Genomic DNA, 22,239 nt, shown 5'->3' with positions numbered 1-22,239 from the left:
AGTAAGTAGATGAAATATACAAAATAAATACATTACTGCTATTTCTCTTCAGCTCAATGAGACAACACTGCAGTCTGTATTTTTGATGATCCAGGTTCTGTTACCATCTCAGAAGGCTGACTTGGGAGCAAGACTGAAACACCAAGGATAGTGGCCGGGAGCTATTCTTAACTTGCTGACACAGAGAAACTGCAGAGTTGCTGATCACAGGCGATCTTGACTGCACGCTAGAGCATTTTTTTTATCTTGGATTTCTTGTCACACATACATTCATAAAAACAAATTGATCTTTAGCATGCATTAAAATTCTGACATTACTGTGCCATAGGATGGCACAGCCTAAGTGCTTTACTTGGCTGCCTCAGTTCAGTGCTTCCATGTAGCACAAGCTATTTTCCCCTGATGAGCGGAGATATACTCTTTGATGTTTTTTATTGAATTAAGGCATCTAGTTATAGGGAGAGGAGAGGAAATGAGCTTAGGTGGACTGTTGGTGACCAAGCCAGAAGTCAGCAAGAGTAAAAGTAGACAGAATATATTAGTACAACTAATTAGAGTCCTGATGTCAAGTCTCATCACAATTTCGCTTTGGATGTATAATTTCTTTACATTGAGCATGTGCTATATGGTTTTTACAAAAATTCTATGGAGCCATTTCCAAGCATCTATCCATCATTTGTCTTTTTTATTCTGGCTCATCTTTTAGGGTAATCCATGCATAGAGTCATGTAGTCATTAGTGTTGACCTGTACTTCCTCAAAAGAGAGTCATGTGCAAACTTGTATACCAGGAGTCCTTTAGTGTTGACCTGTATTGTCACTTGTCTGGCCTGGATTACTCGGCCCACTTTTACTGGTGTCTGGTACTCCAGTTTGGACTTGTCTGAGCTTGGGGTGAGTGGGTAAGAAACAGTGCACTTAGCAACATTACAGCTTCCAGTGTGGGGACTATGAGTAAGGGATTAATGTTCAAAGTATAAGATTATTCATGATTCTGGCCTGGTCCTTGTCTCTGGAGGCAAGGTCTAGATAGGTGGTCATGGAATTGGAGACAAGAGATAGGCTGGTTCTGCCCCCTGATTGTGACAAGGGTGTTTGAAGGTTGCCAATGTCTTGGTTGCCAATCACCCAATGAAGGTGGCCCATGGCCTTGCAGATAATGGGGTCATAGTTTCTGGGATCCATGAGAATAGGCCATCAGGTGGATCCCCAAGGTGGTCTTGGGAGAGTGAGTGGGACCCCAGCCCACTCAGTGGGGAACCAAGTTTCTTTGGGCTCTGTGGAGCACGAAAGAGCTCTTGGTGCCACTCAGTGGGCACTGCACTCATGACAAGCTGGTGATTAAACATGAGCCCCATGTACATCAGGTGGATGCTTTGTGAGTCATGTAGTACATATTACTGACCTTGTCATCTGTCTTTATGGATGCTGTATTTGGTATTTAGGGAATTTTAAGTGAATTGTGTAGGGGTTCACACTGGAATAAATTGAAGAGGGTGATTGAGATGGGCCATTGGGTGATAGGGTTGAGTTAGGGCTTTGCAATCTGCTCAGATATTGGCAATTTCCTTTGAGATCTTAATTTTTGCATTATTCTTTGGATTCTTAGTTCTTTTATCTGAGTGTACATTTTGATGATGATTTTTGGCAATTTTATTTTTGCTTTTTTCTTTGGAGGGATTTTTTTATTTGCATCTCAGTTTCTTTTTGAGGCTAGTAAAGAGAGTTTTCTGCAAAGTTTTTTCTTTTTTCTTAAAGTTTGTTTTCCTTTTGTTGTAAAGTTTGTTAATTCCTTTTTTGGTAATCACTTGATTGGGATCCTGGATGTTTTGATTATTTTTTTTGGGATTGGGATGGCAGCATGCATGATGCAGTGGTGTAGCTCATACAGTGCAGTAGAACTAGATCAGTCAGCTGAAGTTGGTGTTATTGTATGCCTGTGTTGTGGACTTGCTCACTCTTGTGGTTGTTGGGGGAAGTTGGCTGAGAGTTTTTTGATGGTGGGGGTGGGGGGGTGGGGGTGATGGATGTTTTATAGAGGGTCTTATGGTCAGACCTGAGGTAAGAGGGTAGGTATGGTATGGTTGGTTGCATCCTGACAAGCAATGGGAAGGATTAGGATATTGATATTGGATTAGATTGGATGTTGATCCAGATATTTGCATTGAATTCCAAGAAACCAAGAATAAGCAGTGTTCCTATGTTAGGTTTTCCCAGTTAATAGCATGAGTATATAGTTAAATGGTTTGGTAGGTAATTGGTGGTTATTTCTAGATATTCCAGTATATGGAAAGAAGAGATGAGTGAATTGGGTGGGGTATGGTGGGGTATCAAAGGTTAGCTACAATTTGGAAGTCTTAGTTGTAGTTAGTTGCACTTGGAGAATCTTGCACACATTGTGTTGGCCACTGTGCCTGGTGGTGTGAATTGAATGGTGAATATTGACACTCCTCCACCTTTAGTGTTTCGGGTTTGTTTGGTGGGCGAAAGTGTGGTAAGAGTTGTAGCCTAGCCTGGGTATTGCAGTGCTCCTCTTAGCCCAGGTCAGTGCTCAGATGTTGATATTCTATCGATGTTCTTTTTTCAGTGGAGAGAGTTCTAAAGAGAGTGCATTTGAGCTTTCAGTACATTGCATATTTTGCATGCTTGTATTGGTTACCTGTTGTGGTGGTTTGGGCCTTGTTTTTCCTAAAAAGGCACTATAAAGAGGCAGCAAGAGCCTGCAAGAGAAATCCTCAGTAAGGTGCTTCCCAGGCAGAAGCATGCGTAGTCTGTCGTGGTCTGCTCCATCCTGCATAGACAGATACTGGATCCCCTTTGAATGACACACCACCACAAGATAAGCTTTGTTTCATCAATCATTCAATCATTTTATCACATTATTGTGGTATGAAGGCATGATGCTACATGAGGACTCTAGGGTCATACCTGCCTGGGCCTGGCCACAAGATCCAAGAGCTCTCTCATGTCTCTCTTCATGCAGGAGTGGAGGTATCTCCTCAGTCATTTCACCTAACACAATGAATGACAGAGTCATATTGTACTTGTGTTGTGGAGTGACTTGAGTGGCGCTATGGCGGTGGCGGTCACAACTGCGACAGGCAGCTTTTCTCCTTTTTCCTTCAACCTGGTGAGAGGAGGAGTGTCAGTGTCTATAGAGTCATACATGACTAAAATGTTAGGTACATTGTCACTTATTTCAAATATAAATGTACAGCTATAATGAATAATAAAAATAAGGTGGTGATAACATAAAAATAGTTAAGTACCATTAAAAGTATAAGACTGGACAGCAAATTAGAAAGTATTGATAAAGAAAATTATGGAAGCTGACAAGTTCTATCACTTATTATATTTAATATCAAATACTGCCAATACCTATACCAATACATCCTTTACCTTCCAACCAGTGTCCACTCATTAAGGCCCTATTTAGGAAACTAAGACCCACCACTCTGGCTGCTGACCTCCTCCCAGCTGACTACCTACAAAAGGCTGCAGATGCAATTGCATACCCCATCTCAATTCTAATCAACTGAACCATATCAGAAGCCTCCATCCCCACTATATGGAAAATCTCACACGTCATACCTCTTCATAAGGGGGGGGGGGCAGTTCCAACAAACTGTCTAACTACAGGCCCATAGCTATTTTGTCACCACTAGCTAAAATTATGGAGAAGTGTGTTCATATTCAACTCATGAAATATCTCACACAGAACAAACTACTATCCAACTCTCAAAGTGGCTTTATGCCAAATCACAGCACTACATCAGCCCTCCTCTCTTTTACTAACATTATAAACCACAACTGTAACAATAACAAACTTACCTTTGCACTCTTCCTAGACCTCTCCAAGGCTTTTGATATGGTCGATCACAAAATGCTAATGAATACCTTGAAGCCTTCACATTAGACAATCAGGCACTCCACCTCCACCGGCCAGAAAATACCTGCTACAAGGCAGGCAGCAAGCTGTCCTGTGGCATGGTAAACTACCCTCATACCTCCCCATCAGGCTAGGAGTCCCCCAGGGCTCAATACTAGGTCTCCTTCTCTTCTCCATCTTTATAAATGATCTTAGGACAATCATACTGGAGGCTGCCTGCATTCAATATGCAGACGACTCCACCTTAATTTGTTCTGCCACCAACACAACAACTCGTACCACAATAACCCAAGACACCTTTAACTTGGTTGAAAAATGGCTACTCAACCAATGTCTAATCCTAAATCCCAACAAAACTAAGTTACTCCTCTTCTCCCCTACTCATAGGTCCACCCCACCACTCTTCAGAATAACAGCTAGTAATGAGACCATTATCTCCCCAGAAACTCAAACTAAACTCTTGGGTGTCACAATTGATAACAATTTCAGGTTCGACATGCACATCGATCAAACTATAAAAACCATCAATAAAAATCTTGTCTCTCTCTCTCTCTGTAGGATCAAATCATTCCTCACCCCATCCGCAAGAATTGCAATCACCCGCTCCCATCTATTATCTACCCTTCTCTATGCCTCTCCTCTTTTCTCTTACCTGAGCAAAACTGATCTCAATAAATTATCATCCTGTTACAACCATATTGCCAGATTTGCTACTGGCGCACCCTACCGAACCCACCGCTGCCGCAACCTAAATCTCCTAGGTTGGCTTGAACTACCTCACCTTCTACAATTCAACCAGCTCATAGTTGCCCATAAAATTCTCCACCGGCCAGAAAATACCCCTGCCCAAAAAGCATGATCTGCCCGTACAGCAACAATCGACCACTTCGCTCCTGCACCAAACTCCTAGTTCAGACAGTAAAATCCAGCCATGCTGCTGGTGACTCTCTCTTTGCTAACTCTGTCAGAAAGATATGGAACTCACTACCGCCAGACCTGACCCTAGAACCTTCACTAACCTTATTCAAAAACAAGATTAAATATTACTTTAAATCACACTGGATATGTCCCTGTACCAACCCTGACTAGCGCCCTGTCCATCTCACACGCCTCTCCTCTATAAGTGTCCTCTCTTCAGCCACCCGTCTCAATATCCGATGGTCAAAACCATAACTAAAACTACTCAATATATTCTTAATCCTGAAGGTAATATGCTGTTACTACCTGTTTATACATGCTTGCATTGATATGTAAACCTCAGGCATTACGTGGTGTTGTATTGCTTTGTTCTGTAACCTATGAGTAAATGTAACCTGGGTGTATATGCTGTATACCAATTGTTCTGACAGTTGTATTGTGTACATGTACCTTGGAGCTTTCCTCCCCGGGCCTCAGCTGAAAATGGACATTAATCCAGTCGGACCATAACAGTTAACAAATGTAAAATAAATGTAAAATAATAAATAAATAAATAAATAAATAAATAAATAAATAAGTGGCAGTATGGTTTGCAAAGTCTATGTTCTACAGCAATTCACAAAAATATTATTTTTGTTCCTGTGGTGGCCAGTTGACCCGTACCCTCTATGTGTGAGTCTGCAAGCTGTCCCATCCACAGATAATATTACTGAGTAATATAATTGATTCCAAGATCTGCAAATCTTGTGGCTGCCATCAAGTGCTTCAATAGTTGTCCACTAGCTCAAGTGTTAGAGAGTTTGCCGTAAGTCATTTGGATCAGATAAATGCCTTTTTTCATCAAATATTTTCAGATATATTCACTTTTTTATGTATAGTTTCAGATTCTATGGCTTCTGCATACTTTCTTCCAATACATTTATCTCAGGACTTTTTCCTGATCTGTTCTCCTCTCATTACCCTCCTCTTCCCTTGTCAGACATCTTAAAAAAAGAGAGTTTATTCTAATTTTGATTTCTCCTTTCTCTAATTTCCTTCATTAGCATAGATAGCATCTAATAGCATATTATAGTACTCTTTTATTTTGTTGTTAAATAGCATGTACAAAGGCAGAGCCTCTAGTTTCCACAAATGTTGACAACTTTGTCATAAGATGCTACCCCTAGACCTATGCAGACTTTGTGTTGTGTGCCTCTTGAATGGGGTCCCATATAAAGAGAGAGAGAAAGCGAAAGAGAAGACTAGTGACAAGGATAAAGATAGGACTGACAGACCAGAGAAGAAGAAAGAGCAGAAAAGCCTTTTAAACTTGAACACCTCAATATTAGTAAAGCTATTCCTTGCCAAGGTGCCAAGCATCAGCCTATCCCAACCAGGACCTTCTGTTATGGCCACTCCTTCTCAGTCATCCCCTCCTGTTACACAACAGGCTTTGAGCCCATCTGACTTGACTCCACTATTAGGAGAAGAACAGGAAGCTTCTCCTTTGAGAAGGAGTTGCCAAGGTTCCTCACATCCCTTCCCCTGTTCTGCAGCTTCATACTGCTAAGTCACTCAGGAGCTGTAAGCTTTATGTAATGGGATAAGACGATGATTAATTTTATCAAATTTCAGCTTCAATTTGGGGGTCTGTCAGACCCTTAGTGTCTAGGGAGTTTCAACAAGAAGCCCAAGCTCCTTTCTTGTCATTTCCTACCCTGTGTATATTTTCTTCACTGTGCATATTCGAACCAGTCAAAGACCGCATGACGATGTTCTCAGCACTACTCAGTGTTAATGCGCTTGGCACCAATGAAGGTATTGGCCCCAGCTGTATTGCCATTGACACTCGCTAGGCCCTAAAGGATTGGTACCAAGGGCTTAGTGCCAATACCAGCCCTAATGCTTTCTAGGCCACTGTCATGTTGATGATCTCAGCCCTTGATTCTTTGCTGCTGAAGTCAAACTTGACATCCTTGGTGCTGGAGCTGTTGGCTGTGATAGATGGTACTGACAGTCTTCCCCCATCTTTGTCAGTGCCATCATGGTCAGTTCCAGTGGTTTTGACCACAGGTAGCTTGTCAGATTTTTCAGCACAGGGGAGATCTGCTCAGATCTTCCAACAAGAACAGGCACCTACTCAACTAATTCCAACTCTGTACATCACTAAGGCAGATGCTTGAGCTATTCATCTTTCTTGCCTTCCCAGAACAGAGGACTGGAGAGGAAAAGGGGACATGTCACCTCTGGATTACCTTCTCCACAAGAGAGCTCAGACAAATCTCTATTGAGCTGTCTGAGGAAAATGTTATGCAAGAGGAATCACATAAATTGCCCATCAGAGTCCCCTTCATCAGACCCTTACCTTGACAGAGGCAGCTTCATCCAAGTTCCCACCAGAGGGCAACAATTTGGTGAATTGTTAAGATTGTGGAACAGAGGGGATCATGGCCCATCAACCCCACCACCTTCCCTGAGGAAGAGATCCTTCAGGAAGCCTAATGGTCCTCACCCCAGTAGCATGGATGGTCCCCCCACCAAATAAGTTAATATATACGGTGTGTTCAAAGGCTTTGGACAAAGCCCAACATCATAGATCCTATACACAGAAAGTCTGTCAGAGCGCTCCAGACTACAAAGGATATGTCACACTGGAGTAAAGGGCCAGTTGTGGACTCCATTGTAGTGTCACTGGCCACCAAACAAGAGGTCACAGTGGAAGCTCAGTCTGTCCATCTTCTGAACAAGGATATGGGGATGATAGATAGATTAGAAAAGTGCAGCTACACGTCAAGGGGTCTATATTATAACATCGAAGTCTTACAACTTCAAATGTTATAATATGGAACCCAGTAGAGCAAAACACCAGAAAACCGAACAGTCAGAATAGCGATTTTTTTTCCCAGGGAAAAAATTTGCTGTTCCGACAAACATGCACACAACACAAGCACACCAAAATAACTAATCCACACACACTTCACAAAACCCTATACTAAACCATACATAAACCACTTAACCCAACCCTAACCCTAAGGTCCGTCACTATCACACACTCACCTTACCCGCTCCCTAACCCTAACTCACCTACCCCACCCTAACCCTCACGTCGACACAATCGCACACTTACCTGACCCGTGCCCTAACCCTAACTCACCTAACCTGCGCCCAGTCGCACACTCACCTTCGTTCGCACACTTACCTTAACCCGGTCCGTAACCTTCGCTCCACAGTTGAGGAAATAGTGAAGCTGCAGAAACGGCCCACCGAATACTTTCCCTAGGAAAGTATTCGGTGTTCTGCAGCTTCGCTATTTCCAGCGTTCACTCTACTGGGTTCGATATTATAACATTCGAAGTTGTAAGACTTTGATGTTTATAATATAGACCCCATGTCAAGTACCCTTTCCATCTGGATGATGAATTACTTGGAACATGGTCAGGTTTTCAAAGACACCTAGTGAATAAGACCCTGGAAACTCTGAAGTAGTTGCTTACAAGTGATGCCAGAAAACAGCTGGGGACTCAGATGCCTACCATTAATTCCATTACTTCACTGTCTATGTGTCTCCTACACAATGCAGTGGCTGGAGCAGCTCAGTTAACAGGCTCGGGTATCTCAATGAGTTATCAGGCCTGACTGCAATTAACTGGTTTCATGGAACACTTTAAGGTGGCCTTAAGCAGTGTCTCCTTTGGTGGAACCTCACGGTTTGTACAGAAAGTAAAAGATAATCTGCCACAATGTCAGCAAGATGGCAAAATGATCAAAGCTGTTAGGGTAAAGTTTTCAAGTCCCATAAGATAATTTCAGAGAAACCAGAGGGGAGCTACAAACATCTAGTGTAAGTCCCAGTAGCACCAGCAGCAATTTAATAGGAGTTTCTGGGGTATGGGGACATCTGTAGTAACTGTCACCAAAGAGGCAGAGGTGGACCACATCAGCAAGTGTTCCACGATCCCTCCCCAAGGGGGAACAGTTGCCCGACTGTCCTAGTGTGGAGGCAGTTGATGGAAGACTGGCCATGCTTCCACTTTTGTAGCAGGCCATCACACAAGACACTTGCATCAAGGAGATCATGTCATGGCTATACAATTACCATTTTTTCAGCTCATCTGTCGTACCACCCATCAGATGAGGGTGGCTCAGCAGGAGATGAGACACCTTCTCTTAAAATAAAGCCATCCAGGATGTCCACCAGACCACAGAGAATCTGGATTTTATTCAAGATTCTTCTTGGTTCCCAAAAAACTCAGGACCTTAGACCAATCATAGACTTTAGTTGTCTGGTTTATCATGTAAAAAAAGAATCCCTCCAGATGGTCATTGTAAAATCCATACTATCTTGTTTTTATACAAGAGATTTGTTGTCCTCTTTAAATCTTCAGGACACTTGTCTGCACATCAAGATAGCCAAGCCATCCAGAAGATTCCTTCACATTCGGGTGTGGAGCAGTCATTAAAAGTTTGGAGCCCTCCCTTTGGTCTCATCACAGCTCCTGTGTGTTTCCTGAGTGCATGACTCCAATCACCTGTAACATGCATCTATTACAGATAGAAATATTTCCTTATCTACATGGCTGGCTCATTGCTGTGTCTCAATGGAGAAACTAATCCTTGCCAGACTACATATTCCATATGTGCCTATCCTTGGGTATCACTGTAAACATCAAAAGCTCACAATTGGAACCATCCCAATTTCTTGCCTTTCATGCTTGCCAGTTGGACATGGTACAACAACTGCTCATCTTACCACTGACAGAATACCAACAATAGTTCAAGCAGTGACAAGTCTTTACCTCAGTCTATGATGTGATGCAGCCTCAGTTCTTAAGGTTTCTAGCCTTATGGCAACCACTATACAAGCTGTCAGTCTTACCAGTTTTCACATGAGAATTCATCAGTGGACATTAAAAGTACAATGGTGTCAAGCAACACAACCAATGATAAACATCATAAAGCAAAGCTTTAACACATCCAATAACTGTTTCAGATCATGCATCAATAATAGCCAACATAAAAATGGAGGGTGATGAAGTAAAAATGAGACACAAGCACTTTCCAACCTGCCTGATAAAAAGAGAGGAATTTACGGAATGGGTAGTGGAAATTATTCAAGTATTATTAGGAAAGAGAGAAATTTCTTAAGAAATTATACCTAGTGAGTGGGATAAAATTAAAGTGGAGTTTAACAATAGAGAATAATTAAAATGAAAAGAGATACGGTTAAGAAGTAACAAGAATTATTTACAGGGACTGACAAAGATTAAAGTATTGTAGAATAAGGGGAATCTCACAGAATAAGAAGAGGCGCAAATGCAGAGTGCTAAAGCAAAAATAAGGAGGTATCTCGATAGTATGCACGAGTTTAGAAAGATTGCTGTTAAGCAACTATTTTTTGATAATGACTCTAGAGCACAAAACCTTTAGCACAATCACTTAGGGTTGTTTCCAAACCTAGGGAGGCTATAAAAAGAAAATAACCAGAGATCCTAGAGAGGCATTAGAGACCCATCAGACCCAGTTTCATATAGGCCTATTTCAGTTTTAAAACACTGAACTGAAATCTCTGCTCAAACTTAAGAACGATGTGTGGTCTTAATGGAGGCAAACCTCACCAGAAAATTGTACTGCATTTACCTCTCTATGTACTCTAGTTGTGCAAGCCATATGCAGACACAAAACCAACTGCTTCAAAATCAAGCAACTTGCTGTTTTAGGCAAACCCAAACATTTTTAGCAGGAAGTAAATCTTCTCACAGGCCATAAATCCACTGATCCTATCTCCTCTGCTATCAGCAGCCATATCTCTCAAAGCCAACTCTCACCCTCTGACTTTCTCAAAGAATTCAGACACCTCCCTAGTACTGCAGCATCTACCTCTCTCCCAGCACCTAACCCCACCCCCATTCCCTTCTTCTATATTAAAGAAATTACACACAGAGCACTTGTACCCCTGTTAGAAAATATAGCCATGGTTGCAGACAACCTGTTTCCTTGGTTTAGATCACTCTGCAAAGACTTCCTTTCCACACCTCTTCAACATATTTATGACCTCTGCTTAATTCAAAGTAACATGCCAGACATATGGAAAACTGCACTGGGTGAACTCCTTCCCAAACAGCCACAGCCATTAAATATCTCCCACTTTTACCCTATTTCCCTCTTCCCTACATTTGGGAAAATAATTGACAGCATGGATTCTGGGCTGGCCAGAGCACAATAACAAAACTATAGTCACATACAGATGAGATCCTTATCAACATAAATAAAAGAAACCTTTCAAGAGTTCTCTTCATTGACAGCTTTTGATCTAATGTATCACTCCTGCTGAGATCCTTATCAACATGAATAAAAGAAACCTTTCAAGAGCTCTCTTCATTGACAGCTTTTGATCTAATTTATCACCCCCTGCTCCTTCACTCCTTCCAGGAAATCAGGGTTAGTCCCAACACTGTTACCTGGTTTCAAAATTTCTTAACAAATAGGTATTTCAGAGTCAACTTAGGACCATCCCCATTGCTGCCATCAACCACTTAGCAAAGGAGTGCCCGGGACTCCTTACTCGCCCATCTTTTGTTTTTAATTTTTATTAACCCCTAATCTCTCTAGCCTTCCAATTACTCTTTATGTAGATGACACGGTTATTCTTCAATCCAATCCCTCACATTCAACTTTTCAAACCCAACTTCAGTTTGTTCTTCACTACCTTAATTTTTGGCTAAACAACTATAAGCTACTCCTAAACCCATCTAAATGTATGATATTTGGAACCTCACAAAAGCTGAAAGAGAATCCTGAAAATCTCAACATTGCAGATCTCAATGGTTGCTCAGTAACAACAACCATGTCCTTTAAATACTTTATGGCTAGACCAGTCACTTAACTTCCAAATACACATTGAAAGCACCAGGAAAAAGATCAGTTCTCTTTTATTCTGGTCCTGAAAAATATCTCCCTTTATCTCCAGGCCAGCTAGAGCTACAATAAGCAAAAGGAGTCTTCCTTGCTTAACTTTGAATATGAGCTCCCCATCATAGGTACAGCCTCTAAAAAACTCATCCACTCTACAGTCCATTGAAAACAAAATCTGCTAATTCATTTCCAATTTCTACCCTCAGAAACACAATTGCTTCACCCTCTCCAAGGCCAAATGGCTACCAGTCTGCTACAAAGTTGAGCTACTCCTAGGGTCTCTTGTTTTCAAACTACTTCAACCAGGTTCCTTTCCACCTCTTGCAGCCAAACTCCATATTAAAACCACCCACTACAACCTCCACAGTCTCTCACAATTAACACTCTTACTCCAGACACCCCAAATTAAACTGCACTATCCCCACCATTTATTCTCTGTTCTTGAACCCAAACTCTGATAGTCCCTCCCTCTTCACTGTAAAGAAGCCTCTTCTTTCCCTACCTTCAGAGCTCAACTCAAAGATGCCGTCATCAAAAATCTGACTTCAGGTTCTTTTCCACTGGACACATTACCTAACTCCCACCTCTCCTGCCTCACTTCTACTTTGATCCTCTGTTCTCAGCTGCTGCTTCCCTCTCATATTTACTATTACAATTAATTCACATTTGCTTTTCTATTGTGCTAATACTTTTAGATATTTTATCAGTTGTCTATGGGGTTATCTACCTTTTGTGATTACACTGTGTTTGTGAATTTTTTCTATTTTCTTTTTGTGAATCTGTTCACTCAGGCTGTGCTTGCAAATGGTCTATAGTGACCAGTGTACTACCCTAGCAAACAAACTAAAATAAATAAAGTATTTATGTCTATAATAGCTAAAAGAATGTCAAACATGCTGTCAAAATTGATAGACATGTATCAATGTGTTTTTGTAGAGAGGAGCCAAATATTTGGCAACATTAATGGAATAATGAGGATCCAGAGGGAAGCAAAATATAAGAAAATATAGCTGTTGTTGTTGGATCTTGATGCAGAGGACAGAGTAAGCTGGGATTTTATGAGTGGGGATCCAGAGGGAAGAAAAAGCTGTTGTTGGATCTTGATGCAGAGGACAGAGTAAGTTGGGATTTTATGAGTGGGACAATGGAAGCATTTGCATTCCCTGATACAATAAGGTTAAATAGAAGGATATATGAGGGATTAAAGACAAAAATTAAAGTGCGAGAGTTCCTCTCTAAAAAGTTGTAAATGAACACAGGAACCAGGCAGATGTATCTTATTTCTTCTTTGATATTTGCATTATATTTAGACCCATTGGGAAAAAAATAAGGGACCCAGAAATTCAAGGATATTATTAGCATGGTAATCAAGAAAAGTTGTCTTTATTTACAGATGATACTATTTTGCACCTGATAGAAAAAGGACATCTCAGTATTGTGAAACATTCTGAGACAGTTTCATGTCTTTTCAGGATATAAAATTAATAAAAACCCAAAACAAAACGTATAAATTTAAACTCTGTACCCATACATGAATTGGTTCAAGAATACCCATATTTATGGGGACATGATAAAAATGAAATATTTAGGAATATGGTTTAAAAAAGATTATGATGTGAAGTTGCTCTGTCTCGCTGTTCATTCTTACAGATGGGATTGGAGCCGATCTCTCTGCTCCGAGTCGGCCTACTACAAAGCTCAAGGTCTTCAAATAGCTCGAGGCCAAGTCCCTATCCCATGATGCACCTAGAATTACCTCAGATCTAGTTTGCCACTGCAACAGATCAGAGGTTCTCACTAGCTCGGGTCAGTAAAACCTTACTTTTACAAATATTTTTCTGATTATATTGATAAATCTTAGTAGTAGTAGTTTTAGATACTTTTATAAGGTCTTATAGCTTCATAGTGTATTTCCCTTTCCCTTGGGGTGCTTTCTTAGAAATTTCTAGTTGGCCTCTTTTTTCCTAGGCCTAGTTTAAAGAGTGTTTTATCAGTGACCTTTGTCACAGTTTAGTAAATTTACATAAAGTTTATTTTATTTAGAGTGTGCTTAGTTAGTGACCTTTTGTCACAGTTTAGAATATTTAGATATGATTTAATTTATGTGGAATAGCAGCTATCTTTGTTACTATAGTCTGCTTAACATAAATACTTGTGTGTGTTTTAATATTGTGTGCTTTTAGACAGTGTTTTCTGTCACAAATTAATATTTTATGTTTTTAGATAAATACTTTTGTGTGTGTGTGTGTGTGTGTGTGTGTGTGTGTGTGTGTGTGTGTGTGTGTGTGTGTGTGTGTGTGTGACTTTAGCCTGTATTTTCTAAGGGCTTTTTTGACTGTGTTACTGTTCAAATTTTTCAGTGTTCATTTTGACAGTAGCCTTGTTTGATACTGTGTTTGGTACAATATGGCTGACCAAGACAAACATCCTAAGTCAGGATTTAAAAAGTGCCCCAAATGTGGCCAAAAAATGTCTGTCACTGACAGTCATGTCAACTGTGTGTATTATTTAGGAGCATTACATTTACAGGATAGCTGCTCCATATGCTATTCTTTCTCTTCCAGGGTTCTCCAGGAGAGAAATAGGATGTTAATTGATAGAGGTTTGCTGAAACCCTCTTTCCAAGAAGCTTTGAGCGACCAGGATAGATCCAGCAAATCCTAAAAGTCTCCTAAGACTTCTGAGAAGATAAAAACCAAAAAGTCTTCAACATCACCTCCACAGACATCAAAACCGACCGTCTTATCTTCAGAGCCAGTCCACAGTCCTGGAACCGGTATCCAAAATACCTAAGTCTCCTTTATTACAGTCGGTACCACCTTTGATCCATTTATGTCAGTCTTCTATTAGCCTTTTTGATCTGGATGTGGTTCGTGTGGTGCAGAAGCTTTTACAGGCACCGACCTTTGCAAAATTTTTATTGGCTCCACCCAAGCGGCTTCGGAGCCGAAGACCCTTATGCCAGCTACAACTCTTCCTCCTCCGAGCCATACTGGTCCTTCGGAGCCAGAGGAGTCAGACTTGTTGATCATGGAGCCTTCAGAGCCAACGCCTGCGCCAGCGTCTTCAGCTCCATTTACTCTGACGTCCTCGGTGCCGATCGAGGACTCCAGGAACCTGCATTCTCTGGTCGGGTCCTGGGAGGATAGTCGGACCAACTTTTCGGTTCCGACTCTGCCTCTCGGGGCTTTGGCTCAGATGAGCTCGGCTTCTACCTCTGGCTCAGAGCCCACTGTCCCGGTGCCGGGGGTATTGATGGTTTCCTTGGATCCATCGGTCCCTTCACATCGGAGCAGGGGTGCCTTCGAAGCCATGAGGAGAGTTATGTCTCCTAAGACATCCTCAACCTCAGGTCCGGCTTCTTCCTCCCCTAAAGCGGCTGTGTCTTCCTCTGCTTCTCAGATCCTGGCCAAGCGTAGAGACCCAGAGCCTCAGGAAGCCCCATTGGGTGACCCATACTCTTCCAAGACCTCATCTGAAGCTCCCACTGATGAGATTCCCAGGAAGAGAGTTTGTAAGAGGAAACGTTGAGACTCCCCACAGGAGTCTCTGACATTTGATACTGACGTGGATGAATCAGAAGGGTCCCCATGGTCCTCTTCTGGGGATATCTCATTTGCTGAGATACTAGACATCCTTAGGCAGAGGGGTGACTGGCAGTCCAAAAACCCTACTGAAGATGAGTTGGTTCTCCTGAAGGCTTTTGAGTCTCAGCCCTCCACCTCTTGGGTGTCTCCCCACTTCGATGAGCTGATGCAGCTGGTCTCACAAAGGGGGTTGGAGTCACCGGACACCATGGAGCCTGTCCCTAGGAGGCCTAATAAATTTATCTCTGCTCCCCAAGACAAATCCTTTCTGACCAAGGGTGTGCCAGTTGATCCCATGGTAGTGGCGGCAGTCACCAAAAAGGAAATTTCAGAAACTTCCTCTTCTATCCATCCTCCTAACATTGATTCCAGGATCATGGATAGATATGGGAAGCGCACTTATAGTTCAGTGACTTTTGCTCTCCATTCGCTCAATTACCTAACCCATTTCACAAGACTGCAAAAGAGATCTCCTTAAAGAGCTGGGAGATACTCTTCAGGGTTCAGTAGCTGCAGGAGCTTCAGACAAAGTTGCCCCCCAGCTTGCTACCCTCAACTCCATTGTTAACTTGTCCATGCATCTCATTTCATATGCAGCTGATGGAATGAGCAGGGCAGCGAGTACAGGAATTGCTCTTAGGAGACACTCCTAGATGCGCTTGTGTTCCATTGCGGAGCCCTTCAAGTCATCCTTTGTGAATACCCCTTTTGATGGCTCATCCCTTTTCGGGCCCATAGTTAAGGAAACTTTGACCAGGTGTGAGCAGGAAGGAAAGACTCTGTCTGCCGTCAGAGTCTGTTTTTCCACCCCTACCAGACCATACCCCAAGGGTCAAAGGGGAAGGAAAATGTTCCAAAAAAGCCCAAGGAGCCTTTCAGGACACGTGTGAACCCCCTTCCAGGGGTAGAGGAGGGGGCAATAATGGAAGACGCCTCCCTCACGGCAGAGGGGCTCTGAATAACCAGGGTGACAGAGATCACTTCTTTGGGAAGCCCTACCAGCACTCCTGAAAGAAGGTCTGACTGTCCTACTCTGGAGACAATCAGGGGCCGCTTATCTTTGTATCCAGATGCCTGGCTCAAAATAACAAACAACAACTGGGTGCAAAGTATAATTTCCAGAGGATACTTCATTCCTTTCGCCACACCTCCTCCACCAACAAGGAAAATCCAGAACGTTCCACCCAATTACAGGGAACAGGCAACAGTAGAGGTCCAAACATTGCTAAGAAAAGGAATCATCCAACCAATCCAAGCAGACCAGACAGGATCCGGAACTTACTCAAGATTCTTTTTAGTTCCAAAAAAGACAGGGGACTGGAGACCTATATTGGACCTCAGCAGGCTAAACAAATCTGTCAAAAAAGAGAAGTTTTTGATGGTAATGCTTTAGTTGATACTTCCCTTCTTAAGGAAAGACAATTGGATGTGCTTGATAGATCTCCAGGATGGGTACTACCACATAAAAATGGCCAGACCATCCAGGGATCATCTGCGCTTCCATCTGGGAGCCAATCATTACCAGTTTCGAGCCCTCCCCTTTGGTCTCACTACAGCCTCCAGATTGTTCACCAAATGTATGGCAGTGGTCACGGCTCACCTGAGACATTTAGGATGCCAGGTGTTTCCATACCTAGACGATTGGCTCCTCACCGCCACCACCATGCATCAACTCATTCAAGCCAGGGACTCCACTCTGTCACTCTGCAGCCAGCTGGGCATTACGATAAACTCAGAAAAATCTGCCTTGTCGCCATCGCAACATACCATTTTTATCGGAGCAGAACTGGACACCACCACCACCACACTAAGACTTCCAGTAGAAAGAGTCTTACTACTCTGTCAGCAGGTCCGCATTCTGATATCCAGAAACAAGCTCCAGCATCAGAAGTTCTAAAGTTGTTAGGTATGATGGCAGCTGCAATTCTAGACATACCGCTGGGCCGTATGCACATGCGGATACTGCAATGGCTGTTGTTCACTCAGTGGTCTTACCAAGAGCTTCCCATGTCTCACCTGATAATGATCACAAACTCTTGCAAAAAGGATCTTTAGTGGTGGATGATTTCACTTCATGTCATTGATAGGACATCCCTTTGTTTTACCCCGACCAGCAGCCACAGTGACCACGGACGCTTCCCTGATAGGGTGGGGGGGCATTTTTAGTGAAGGACAGCCCAAGGCACATGGACTGATCAAGAGACACATCTGCATATCAATGTCTTAGAGATGAGAGCAGTACTTTTGGCATTGCAGTACTTCAGGACTCTCTTCCACTGGGTACGATTGCGATTCAGACAGACAACATGTCAGTGGTCTGGTACTTGAACAAACAAGGAGGAACCAGGTCATATCCCCTTTGTCATGAGGCCCTAAGAGTATGACAGTGGGCTATATCTACCCAGCACTTTCTATTAGCAACGCACATCCCAGGGAAATCCAACATGATAGCAGACAAGCTGAGCAGAGCAATTTTGTTGCCCCATGAGTGGTCCCTCAAGAAAGAAATAGCGGACAGGATATTCTGCAGGTGGGGCCAGCCTTGCTGCGACCTTTTTGCAAGTCACATGAACACAAAATGCAGAAGCTACTTTGCCCTGATTCCCCCTCCGGGAGAAGCCTCAAGGGACACACTTGTTCACAATTGGCCTCTGGATCTCCTCTATGCATTTCCACCAATCCCGTTGATACCCAAGGTTCTACACAAAGCAAAATCTCTGGGAAGGACCATCATTCTAATAGCCCCTCATTGGCCTTGTCAGATTTGGCTCCCCTTCCTTCGACTTCATCTTTTGGAGGACCCTTGGATTCTGGACCCAGATCCGGACCTTCTGAAGCACTCGTTGGGGGAATGTCATCCCTCTCTGCAGTCCCTGATGCCGACAGCTTGGCTGCTCCACTTCCCATCATAGCCAGGTTCCATAACCTTTCCAATGAGACTAAGCAAATTCTCTTATCCTCTCATAAATCTTCTACGAGGAAGCTATACCTTAGCAAATGGAAAAAAATTTCTATATGGGCCTCTAAACACAATATTGATCCTTACCCAAGCCCCTATGGCCTCCATTTTAGAGTTCTTGACCATGATTTTCAACAAAGGAGCTGCAGCAGCAACTGTTTGTGTTCAACTTGCTGCAAATTCTAATTTTCGTCTTGGATTCGAAGGATTGAATATTATGTCACACAAATTATCCATAGCCTTTCTCAAAGGGACTTTTCATCTCAGACCACCTGTGAAATCTCCCTATTCCCCATGGAATCTAAATTTTTTGCTTTCCCACATTATTCTTCCTCCATTTGAACCAGCTTTCTCATGTGACCTCAAATTTTTGTCATGGAAGACTATCTTTTTAGTAGCTATTACCTCTGCCCGCAGAGTGTCAGTGCTACAAGCCTTATCCATTAAGCCTCCTTACTTGATTTTCCATGCTGTAAGAGTCTCACTTCGAACAAACCCTTCCTTTTTGCCTAAGGTTTGCACTGAAACTAATCTTAACCAAATTATTGATTTGCCCGTTTTCTTCCCCAATCACTCCAACAATCTAGAATACGTGCTGCACAAACTTGATGTTCACAGGCAGCTTAGATTTTACTTGAATAGACCAAAAGATTTTAGGAAATCAGAACAGTTTTTTGTTTCCTTTTCAAACTCCAGGAAAGGTATGCCAGTGGCTGAAACAACTCTGTCTAAATGGTTATCTGATTGTATCACATTTGCTTATTCAGCTGCCAGTATGCCCTTACAACACAAAATTAAAGCTCACTCAACCAGAGCAGTTTCTACATACTCTGCCTTTTCTGCCAGACTTTCTATTGATAACATTTGTGCAGCAGCCACTTGGTCAAGACCTCATACCTTTATCACTCATTACAAAGTTGACAGGGCCTCCAGGGACAGGGCCTCTTTTGGGCCTACTGTCTTGAAGAACATACTCCCATGAGCCACCCGAGATAGATGGTGCTTGGGACCCTACCCATCTGTAAGAATGAACGAGATAGAACAACTTCACATAAAGAAGTTATGTACTTACCATAATGTTCCATGTGAGTTGTTCATCTCACCTTCATTCTTACTTCCCTCCCTCCTACCCCCTCCTGGGCTTTTATAAGACCGAGATGCTGGATCCTTCCTGGTTGCTCAACCCTTCTATACTTTCTCTTATGGAGTAATAGAATGACATATGGTATTATTATACACAGCACACAAGATCTGAAGTAACTCTAGGTGCGTCATGGGATAGGGACTTGGCCTCGAGCTATTTGAAGACCTCGAGCTTTGTAGTAGGCCGACTTGGAGCCCGGGGATTGGCTCCAAACCCATCTGTAAGAATGAAGGCGAGATGAACAACTCACATGAAATGTTATGGTAAGTACATAACTTTTTTTTACGGCATCTAAGAATCTGTGGGAAGAGACCAAGCAGAAGATAATTAAAAAACTGAGAAACTGGAAGCTCTTGTGTATGGATGTGGATAGCAAGATGCAAGCAATGAAAATGTTTTAGTCCCTCTAGTTTTATATACAAGTCAGGCATATTTTTATCAACCAAAGGAGAAATTGTGGATAATAGTTAATAAAGAGTTGAAGGATTTTATCTGTGAGGGGAAGAAGGAAATGGTCAAGTGAGATGCGTTGATCCTGCCAATGGAACAAGTTGGTTTAGGACTGCCTGATTTGAAGGGATGTTTTAGAGATACACAGTTAAGGCTCATATACACAATGCAAGCAAAAATCTGTAATTCAAAGTGGAAAACGACAATGATGAATGGGGGGGGGATTCAAGAATAAGAAGAGTGAGATTTTGCATGCAGATTCTTAACAATAACAACAGTCATACAGAATATAATATTCATAAAAGTAGCAGAAACTATTCTAAGAACTAAGGCAACACAAAAATGGAGAAAGGAGATTCTGCCATTAGGGATGACTGCAATTAGGGGTACAGAGAATAGGCAGGAGGGGGCTGGAATTTACTGTAGAAACCTGGCAAAGGAACCAAGGCACTGGGAGCAAATAACGCAAGCAGCAAAAGTAATAGAGTGGGATGAATCCAATAAGATACTTGGATTGCAGTCTAGGGACTGGCTTTCCTACCAGGGATTGATCTTACAGTAAAGGTAAAGAGAAAGGGATAGGAGAATCCTAAGTGAAAAACCTGCTCTGGTAGTGTTTTAGTTGAATCTAGAAAAGAAGTTGCTGTTAAAAAAAGGATAATTAGCAGAGCATATAAAATATTGCACAATGACTATAGGAATCAATCAGAGGAGGTTATAAAAGATTGGGAAGAGAAACTGGAAAAGCAATTCACAAAAAAACAATGGGAGGTCATATGTATGTACGTCTCCTAAATATGCAGCAAAGTCTAGACTATTTAGGATTTTTGCTTAGCAGTATTTGAATAGGTATTTGTATACCTCAAGCAAACTCCATAGAATTTTTCCCAGGTAAATGGCAAATGTTAGAGGTTTGACTTATACACATTTCCTGTGTGTTTTGGCACTTAGTTGTACACATTTCCTGTGTGTTTTGGCTGTGGTTTACTTATACACATTTCCTGTGTGTTTTGGCTGTGATCCTTGGTCTAGTATATCAAGTTTCTTTGTTTTTTTTCGGTGTGTTTTGGGTTTGACGGGGAAGACAGAGGTAACTGGGAACATATATTTTGGGTGTGTACTGAGTTGGAAGATTGTAAAAATTCCGTACAGAGTACTATGTCAGAAACATTGGCTGATCAAATTGGTGTGAGTAAGGAAAATATTTTTTGAGCTAGGATACAGGATCTGAATTGCCTAGACACAGTAAGGCCTTATTAAGTTTAATTCTGGTGGCTGCAAGAAAAGAAATTACTAGAAAATGGAAACGAAAGCCTAAAACAACAGTATTTGAAGTAGTGAATATTGTAACAGAAGTAAAATAACTGGAAGTGGGATCTTTAGAAAAGGGTAGGAACACATTTCATAGAAAAAATGGAAATTGTAGGAACAACACATGTAGAATAATGTTCTGGAGAGGAGTGAGATTTAAGGAAAGGCAGGAATTGAGCAATTTATGTAACGTTGGATTGATGATAATTGTACAAAAGAATATATTTGATGTATAATGTTTGTAACTGTGAACATGTTAATATGCTTTGTTTTCTTTTATATAAATGTATGTTTGCCTATGTCTAAAGTGATAATTCAATAAAGGTACTAAAAAAGCTGTAAATGACTTCTCTGAAACACCTTTCTTGGTGGACAAATCCAGAAAGTCTTACTACAGACTAATGCTTTATTCATTCTATTCCAGCAGCCGCTCTAACCGTAGATGCCCTTGCTGAGGTGGGGGGGGGGGGATATTTCATGAATAGGGCAATCCAAGGGTGATGGACTACAGTCAAGGCCAAATTGCATATCAGTGTCTTTGGGATGATAGTGGTCTTCTGGGCATTGCAAGTATTTCAAGATTTACTCCCCCAAGGTGCAGTGTCTATCCACACAAACAACATTGCAATCATAAGTTATATAAACAAACAGGACACAATATTATTTTACCCCTTCTGCAGAGAAACAATACGGCTTTGGGAATGAGTCATATCCTTGCTTTGCTTTCTAATAGCAATGTACATCCCACAGTCATCCAACATGATTTCAGACAGTTTAAGCAGACAAATACTGCTCCCACATGAATGGTCTTTCAACAAATCAGTTGCATTAAAGATATTTTGCAGGTGAGGGAAGCAGTGTTTGAACATCTTTGCACCAAATGCAACAACTTCTTCTCTGTCGTCCCTCAAAAAGGATACCCCTCAAAGACACATTCACATATGATTGGCCCCTCAGCCTCCTTTATGCCTTCAACCCAGTTCCACTCATTCTGAAATTTCTTTAGAAAGCCAAGATGTGCAAAGCCAAGGTAATTTGCATAACCTATTCTGGCCCTGCCAGAGTTGGTTTCTCCTGTTTTGGCCTCATCT

At 42.0% G+C, this 22,239-nt stretch overlaps 1 protein-coding gene across 1 annotated transcript in view; it reads left to right on the top strand.

Moving 5' to 3' along the window:
- Nucleotides 1-22,239, top strand: part of LOC122803895 (protein BCAP-like) — a 681,296-nt gene that overhangs the window by 451 nt on the left and 658,606 nt on the right. The window lies entirely within an intron of this gene.

This window comes from Protopterus annectens, chromosome 6.part0, assembly GCF_019279795.1.
Source record: "Protopterus annectens isolate FY-2018-M chromosome 6.part0, PAN1.0, whole genome shotgun sequence".
Lineage (NCBI taxonomy): Eukaryota > Metazoa > Chordata > Ceratodontiformes > Protopteridae > Protopterus > Protopterus annectens.
Note: the sequence above shows the minus strand (reverse complement) of the source record. Positions and strands in the feature narration are given on the sequence as shown.